Below are 8,333 nucleotides of genomic sequence, written 5' to 3' on the forward strand. Positions count from 1 at the left end.
AAGACGCGCTTCCAGGGCCAGGCCAGATGCTCCTTGGCCTGGCCCACTTGAGGGTCTCTGGGCAGTCTGCTGAGTGAGCTGGGTGGGGGGAAGCCGGCTGTTCCAGCTCGATTGCCCTACGCTGCTTGAGCTCTGTCCGTCGGACGAGCCTGTCTTACATTTGGCGCAATGCTGAAGCGTGTGCTACACTGGACTGCTGCAAACTTGTTACGACCAAAGAACTCCAGACGAAGGCAGTCAGCATGCTGTATTTGGGGAAATTTAAGGCACCCTGCAGGGAGCTGGGGGATGGCTCAGTGGGTAAAGTGACTGTCATGAAGGCGTGAGGGCTTGGGTTCAGATCCCCCGTGTCCATGCGAAATGTCCCACGTGGTGGCATGGAGCCCCTCATCTGAGCACAGACAGCAGAAACAGGTGGCTCCCTAGGGCTTGCTGGCTAGCTAGTCTAGCTGAATTGATGAATGAGACACACTATCTCAAAAAAACAAAACCAAACCAAACCAAACCAAACCAAACCAAAACAAAACCAAACCCATGGAGTCTCAGGGTCCATTGCAGAAGAGGTGGCGGAAAGAATGTAAGAGCCAAAGGAAGGGTAGGACTCCTTACAACGTGCTCCTCCAGACACAAAATGGCCTGGGTATCCATGACCTCACAGTGCCTGACACTACCTACACAAGCCCATCATAAGAGGAGGAAAAGATGATGACATCAAAGTAAAAGAGACTGATTGGGAGGGGAGGGCATATGATGGAGAGTGGAGTTTCAAAGGGGAAAGTGGGGAGAGGGAGGGAATTACCATGGGATATTGTTTACAATTATGGAAGAAGTTGTCAATTAAAAAAAATTCAAGGGGGGAGGGAGGATATTACCATGGGATATTTTTTACAATCATGGAAGTTGTTAGCAAAAAAACGTAAAATTAAAAATAAACAAAAAATAAAAAACAATTAAAATGTAAATTAAAAATTCAAAACAAAAAAATTCTTTACACAAGAAAATAGTAACATGGAGAGTGACTATGGAGGATACCCAACCTCTAACTGGTCTCCACACCTACATGCATGAGTGCCCACACATATATGAGCGCACATGCATGCATCCACACACACCTTAAAACAAAAAAGAAATCCAGCAGGGCCTGAGCAATGTCCACACTAGATGTTTGGGTAAGAAAGGGAGAACACTAGCTGGAGGGATGGTTTAGCAGCTAAGGTGTTTGCCTGTGAAGTCAAAGGACCAAGGTTTGATTCCCCAGGACCCACATAAGCCAGGTGCACAAGGGGCGCATGTGTCTGGAGTTCATTTGCGGTGGCTAGAGGCCCTGGGGTGCCCATTCTCTCTTTATCTGTCTCTCTTCTCTATCTCTCTCTGCTTGCAAATAAATAAATACATTTTTTTCTTTTCAAATTTTTTTATTAACAACTTCTATGATTATAAAAAAATATACCATGGTAATACCCTCCCCTCCCCACACTTTCCCCTTTGAAACTCCATTCTCCCCATCTCAATCAGTCTCTCTTTTATTTTGATGTCATGGTCTTTTCCTCCTATTATGTTGGTCTTGTGTAGGTAGTATCAGGCACTGTGAGGTCATGGATATCCAGGCCATTTTGTGTCTGGGGGTAGCACGTTGTAAGGACCACTACCCTTCCTTTGGCTCTTACATTCTTTCTACCACCTTTTCCGCAATGGACCCTGAGCCTTGGAAGGTGTGATAGAGCTGTTTCAGTGCTGAACCCTCTGGTCACTTCTTTCCAGCACCATGATGCCTTCTGAGTCATCCCAAGGTCACTGACATCTGAAAAGAGAAGATTTCTACCAAAAGTGAGAGTAGCATTAATATATGGGTATGGACATTAAGAGAAGTGCTTACTGGGCAGTTTGATAAGCATAGTATATACAGTTAGCAATACAGCAGTAGATGTTACACCTGTAGGGCTCATGACTACCCCTGTTTTAAGTTTTCAGTATCAGGGATGTATTCCCTCCCATGGAGTGGACCTCCAGTCCAATTAGAGGGCAGTTGGTTTCCACCATGACAGATGTGCCACTATTGCACCCACTGGTTCATTTGGCCTGGCTGCCTAAATATAAGGCTTTCAGTGTCCACTGCTGAGTATCTTCACTGGTGATTTCTCTTTCCCATTGAGCTGCATGCAGCATGGCTTTTTCCAGATTTCTGTCAGCTGGTCTACATGGAGGAGGTTATCAGCTCAGTTCCAGCAGGATTTCTCAGTGGCCTTGCAGCCCAAGTATGTGGAGTCTTCAGTAATAGGGTCTTACCATCTATTCCCAGTGGGAAACCAAGGGCCTTGGCAATGGCCTATAATGTTTTGGGGGCATCTGGGACCTCCCTGGCCAACAACTCACTGGAAGGTATCCCATCCCTGTCACTGAAAATTTTCTAGCAACAATCTACAGCTCCTGAGTGTTTTTTTTTTTTTTTTAAAGAAAGAAAAGAAAGGGGCAACACTGCTGGCCAGCCGGTGAATACAGAACTTGAAGAGCCTTGGGCGTTTTGTTCAAAATGTCTTTCAGCCGGGCATGGTGGCACATACCTTTTATCCCAACACTTGGGAGGCTGAGGTAGGAGTGAGTCTGAGGCCAGCCTGAGACTACATAGTGAATTCTAGGTCAGCCTGGGCTAGAGCGAGACCCTACCTCAAAAAAACAAAACAAAACAAAAAAAAAAACACCCCACAAAAAAACAGCACGGGTGGGGACTGGAGAGAAGTCTTAGCCATTAAGGTGCTGACCTGCAAAGACTAAGGACCCAGGTCTCATTCTCCAGTGCCCATATCAACCAGATGCACAAGGTGGCACATGCATCTGTAGTTCATTTGCAGTGGCTAGAGACCTTGCTGTGCCCATTTTCTCTCTAATGAGTAGAAAATAAAATAAATAAAATATATTTTTTTAAAGCCTGACTTTTTTTTTTTTTTTTTGAGGTAGGTTTTTACTCTAGTCCATGCTGACCTGGAATTCACTATGTAGTCTCAGGGTGGCCTTGAACTCAAGGTGATCCTCTTTGTGCTGGGATTAGAGGCGCGTGCCACCAACGCCTGGCCTGACTTTCATCCTATGGGAAAATTATTTTTCTCCATACCACGACCAGCTCTGGGAGAGTCTGAAGCATGTCACCATACAGTCTGATGGCTCCCAGGGCTGTTAATGAGCTGAGTGGGGCAAAGGTTCAAGGCAGGAGTGTGACGAGGAGGCAGTAGCAGAAATGGCGAGGGTGTGGACAAAGTAACCAATGTGGTGGAGGGAGAGAGTGGGCTTAGAGAACCTTCTGGGGGAGACCTGTGGGATCTGGCTATCACTTGGGTAGAATTGGGTAAGAAGGGGGATCAAAATGAATTTATCAGCTGGGCATGGTGGCTCATGCCTTTGATCCCAGCACTTGGGAGGCAGAAGTAGGAGGATCACCAATAATTCGAAGCCACCCTGAGAGTACATAGTGAGTTCCAGGTCAGCCTGAGCTAAAGTGAGACTCTACCTCAAAAAAACAAAACAAAACAAAATGTCTCCATAGTTTTTAGCAATCCCAACACTGTTTAAAAGTTCAAAGCCCAAGATCTCATCTGAGACTCAAGATTGTCTCTTTTATTTATTTATTTATTTGAGAGCGACAGACACAGAGAGACAGTTAGAGGGAGAGAGAGAATGGGGGCGCCAGGGCTGCCAGCCTCTGCAAACGAACTCCAGATGCTTGCGCCCCCTTGTGCATCTGGCTAACGTGGGACCTGGGGAACCGAGCCTCAAACCGGGGTCCTTAGGCTTCACAGGCAAGCGCTTAACCGCTAAGCCATCTCTCCAGCCCAAGATTGTCTCTTAACTGTAAGCCTGTGAAATGAAAAGTGTAGTTAAATACACATAATGGCAGAGAGTAAACACATTCACATTGCAAAAGATGGCACTGCAAGGAAATTAACCAACACAAGATCCAAAACAAGTAGGGAAAACATAATCCAGCCTGCAGCTCTAGGTCCATCTGGGGTCCACAATGATACCTCTGGGATTCCAATCCTGCCCCTCCAGCTGGGCTTCCCACAGCCAGGAGAAATCGCCATCCTGAACCAGCAGCTGTCCCACAGTTCTGGCATCTTGAAAAATCCTGGTATCTCCACTGCAACCAAAGGTTCATCATTATGGCTCCCCTGGGTCTCCATGTAGGGACTCCAGAAACCCTGCCTCCCATTGCCCAGTTCCAAAAAACAAACTGCATTTGAAATCCAGTGACCCTTTCTTTTCTGCATTTGTTGAACTCCCATGGTACCAGGTGACTTCTTGCTACTGCAAATAAACTCCAGATGCATGCACCACTTTGTGCATCTGGCTTAAGATGGGTATTGGGGAATTGAACCAGGGATGATAGGCTTTGCAAGCAAATGCTTTAATCACTGAGTCATCACCTCAGCTACTATTACATTCAATTAGTTAACTATTTTGTTTCAATGTAGGTCTCACTGTAGCTCAGGCTGACCTGGAACTCATTCTGTAGTTCCAGGCTGGCCTCAAACTCAAGCGATCCCCTTACCTCTGCCTCCCTAGTGCTGGGATAAAGGCGTGCACCACCATGCCCGGCTTTGGCAGCATTTTCTATACAAGATATGAACTCATTATGTAGCCCAGGATGGCTTTGAACTCGTGGTAACTTTCCTATCTCAACCTCTCAGATGTTGGGATTACAGCCATTAGCTACTACACACAGCCCAAGATAATATCATGTTAACACATTTTCTTTTATAGCAATCTTTATTTATTGTATAAAAATGAAGTGAGATAAATCTGAGATCTCTTTCTCTTGACTGTATCTTCCTTTGGTTCCACTCCTCCCCTCCCCACCTTCTTGTGCCCAGAGCAGAAGTGGCCTTCTGTTCTTTCTGTTAAAGTTACAACAGAGAGAACGAGAAAGAAAGATAACACTCTCCAAGGGCTAGCAGCTAGAGAGGGAAGAGACCCAAATAACACGGGAAGCGCAGGCATAGAGGTATACACCTGTCTCCCAGCACTTCAGAGGTGAAGGCAAGCAGTTATCATGTTCAAGGCCAGCCTAGTGTGCATTGTGAAACCTTGTCTCAAAATAAAATAAAATAAATCCACAATGAGATAGCACTTCATATCTATTAGGATAGCTGCAATATAAGTAAAAAACAAGAGTCCAGAAGAAAGTTTGAGAAAATTTCAAAGTAGGAAGAACTACGCAGTGAGTTCATATCAGGCAATGGAAAGTGAAGTATGATAACAGAAGGTATCATTATATCCAATACAGATAGGAAGAATCTAAATCGTACCCCCAACACCTGGTGATACTGTGACATGGTGACAATATAACATTATAAAAAAGTTTCAGGCTAGAGAGATGGCTTAGCAGTTAAACTGCTTGCCTGCAAAGCCAGAACCCAGGTTCGATTCCCCAGGACCCACATAAGCCAGATGCACATGCATCCAGTGGTGCATGTGTCTGGAGTTTGTTTGCAGCAGCTGGAGTCCCTGGTGTGCCCATTCTCTCTCTATATAGATGCCTTTCTCTTTGTCTCAAAAAATGCTGGAGGGTGGGCTGGAGAGATGGCTTAGTGGTTAAGCACTTGCCTGTGAAGCCTAAGGACCCACGTTCGAGGATTGATTCCCTAGGACCCATGTTAGCCAGATGCACAAGGGGGCGCATGCATCTGGAGTTCATTTGCAGTGGCTGGAGGCCCTGGCGTGCCCATTCTCTCTCTTTCTCTATCTACCTCTTTATCTATATGTTGCTCTCAAATAAATAAATAAAAATAAACAAAAAAAATTAAAAAAAAAATTCTGGAGGGCTGGAGAGATGACTGAGTGGTTAAGGTGCTTGCCTGCAAAGCCTAAGGACCCAGGTTCTATTCCTCAGATCCCATGTAAGCCAGATGCACATGGTGGCACATGCATCTGGAGTTTGTTTGCAGTGGCTAGAGGCCCTGGTGTCTAGGTATGCCCATTCTCCCTCCTTCTCTCTTTCTTTTTCTTTTTCTTTTTTTAGTTTTTTGAGGTAGGGTCTCACTGTAGCCCAGGCTGACCTGGAATTCACTATGTAGTCTCAAGGTGGCCTTGAACTCACAGTGATCCTCCTACCTCTGCCTCCCAAGTGCTGGGATTAAAGGCATGCACCACCATGCCCAGCTTCTTCTTTCTCTCTCTCTTTTTGTTTGTTTGTTTGTTTCTTTCTTTCTTTTGTTCATTTTTAGTTATTTATTTGAAAGTGACAGAGAGAGAGAGAGAAAGAGACAGATAGAGAGAGAGAGAAAATGGGCATGCCAGGGCCTCCAGCCATTGCAAATGAACTCCAGATGCATGTGCCCCTTGTGCATCTGGCTCACATGGGTCCTGGGGAGTTGAGCCTCGAACTGGGGTCCTTAGGCTTCACAGGCAAGCACTTAACCAGTAAGCCATCTCTCCCTCCCTCCTTCTCTCTTTCTAATAAATAAAATTTTAAAATGCTGGAGGCTGGAGATGGCTCAGCAGTTAAAGGCACTTGCTTGCAAGGCCTGACAGCCTGGGCTTGATTCCCCAGTACCCAGGTAAAGCCAGATGTGCATGTGGCCCATGCAGCTAGTGTTCTTTCGCAGTGGTAGGAGGCCCTGATGTGTGTTCTCTCTTGCTTGAAAATAAATAAATGATAATAATAATAATAACAATTATTATTATTATTATTTTGGTTTTTCGAGGTAGGGTCTCACTGTAGCCCAGGCTGACCTGGAATTTACTCTGTAGTCTCAGGGTGGCCTCAAACTCACAGCGATCCTCCTACCTCTGCCTCCCAAGTGCTGGGATAATAATTATTTTTTTATGCTGGAAGGCCAAGGGTTATGATACATGCTTTTAATCCCAGCACTTGGGAGGCTGAAGTAGGAGAATTGACATGACTTCAACTACAGCCTGGAGCTCCAGAGTGAATTTCAGATCAGCCTGGCTACAATGAGAATCTGCCTTGAAACAAGCAAACAAAAATTTGGAAGGTTTTCCGCTTAGTTTTGCTGAGAACCTGAAAAGGAAGTTTTTCTTTTTTCTTCTTCTTTTTTAAATGATGGAAGGAAATGAGCAAAAATACACACTGTGGTTGACTTGCGGGTAAAGAGACCATTGGTACTTTTTTTCTTGCCTTTTCTTTTTTTCTTTTTTTAGCTCTAACTCGGTGTCTGCATGCTCAGCATTTGGCTCAGCACCTTAGGACCTCAGTCTTCAGATCACCATGCCCTGGCTCTGCCTGGGCTTTTGCCCAGCTGATCCGAGCCCCTTCCATCACTGTCCCGTAACCCTTAGCATCTTTAGCAGCTCCATCGCCCTGTCATGGGGGCGCGATTCCCAGGCCCTTAGTGTCCCCCGCCCACCCCAGGTATGGTCTCACTCTAGCTCAGGCTGACCTGGAATTCACTATGTATTCTCAGGCTGGCTTCAAACTCACGGCGATCCTCTGACCTCTGCCTCCCGAGTGCTGGTATGAAAGGCATGCGCCACCACGCCCAGCTCCCTTAGCTGGTTTTAACCCCAGCACCCAACTCCTATTGTCCTCCCTATCTCCCTTGCCACCAGCTCTGAGCCGCCACCTTCTCTAGGCTTTCCTGTCCCCTTGACATGACCCGATCCATTTCTTCCGGAAGTCCAGACTGCGTGAATCCCAATGTGGCCAGGCTTTAGTGCACCCTGAGACTCTTCAGTCATGGGGCTCGAAGCTTGGCTGTAAAGAAAGCACAAACAGGGTCACAGTTCTGGAATCAGGGGAGGGTGATCATGAAACAGGCTGTGTGCTATTGGGGTGCAGCCACCAGGAAAAGGAAAAGTGGGTACAGGAGGAACACGAAGGACACTTATTTCCCCTTCCAACTTTGTCTTTTCACCTCAAAGCAGTCCATTGCTTAGTTAGTTTGTTTGTTTTTCAAGGCAGGGTCTCTCCCTAGCCCAGGCTGACCTCAAACTCACAGCAATCCTCCTACCTCGGGCTCCCCAGTGTTGGGATTAATTGTGTGAGCCATCACGCCTGGCCTTTTTTTTTTTTCCTCTTCAATGTATAGTCTCACTCTAGGCCATGTTGACCTGGAATTCACTGTGTAGTCTCAGGCTGGCCTTGAGCTCACAGCAATCGTCCTACCTCTGCCTCTCAAGTGCTGGGGTTAAAGGCGTGCGCCACCACACCCAGCCTCAGTGGTTAAGGTGCTTGCCTGCAAAGCCTAACGACCCAGGTTTTGGTTCCCCGTAACCCACATAAAGCCAGATGCACAAGGTGGCACATGCATCTGGAGTTCATTTGCAGTGGCTAGAGGTCCTGGCATGCCCAATCTCTCTCTATCTGCTTCTTTCTCTCT

The sequence above is a fragment of the Jaculus jaculus genome, chromosome 4, assembly GCF_020740685.1.
Source record: "Jaculus jaculus isolate mJacJac1 chromosome 4, mJacJac1.mat.Y.cur, whole genome shotgun sequence".
Lineage (NCBI taxonomy): Eukaryota > Metazoa > Chordata > Mammalia > Rodentia > Dipodidae > Jaculus > Jaculus jaculus.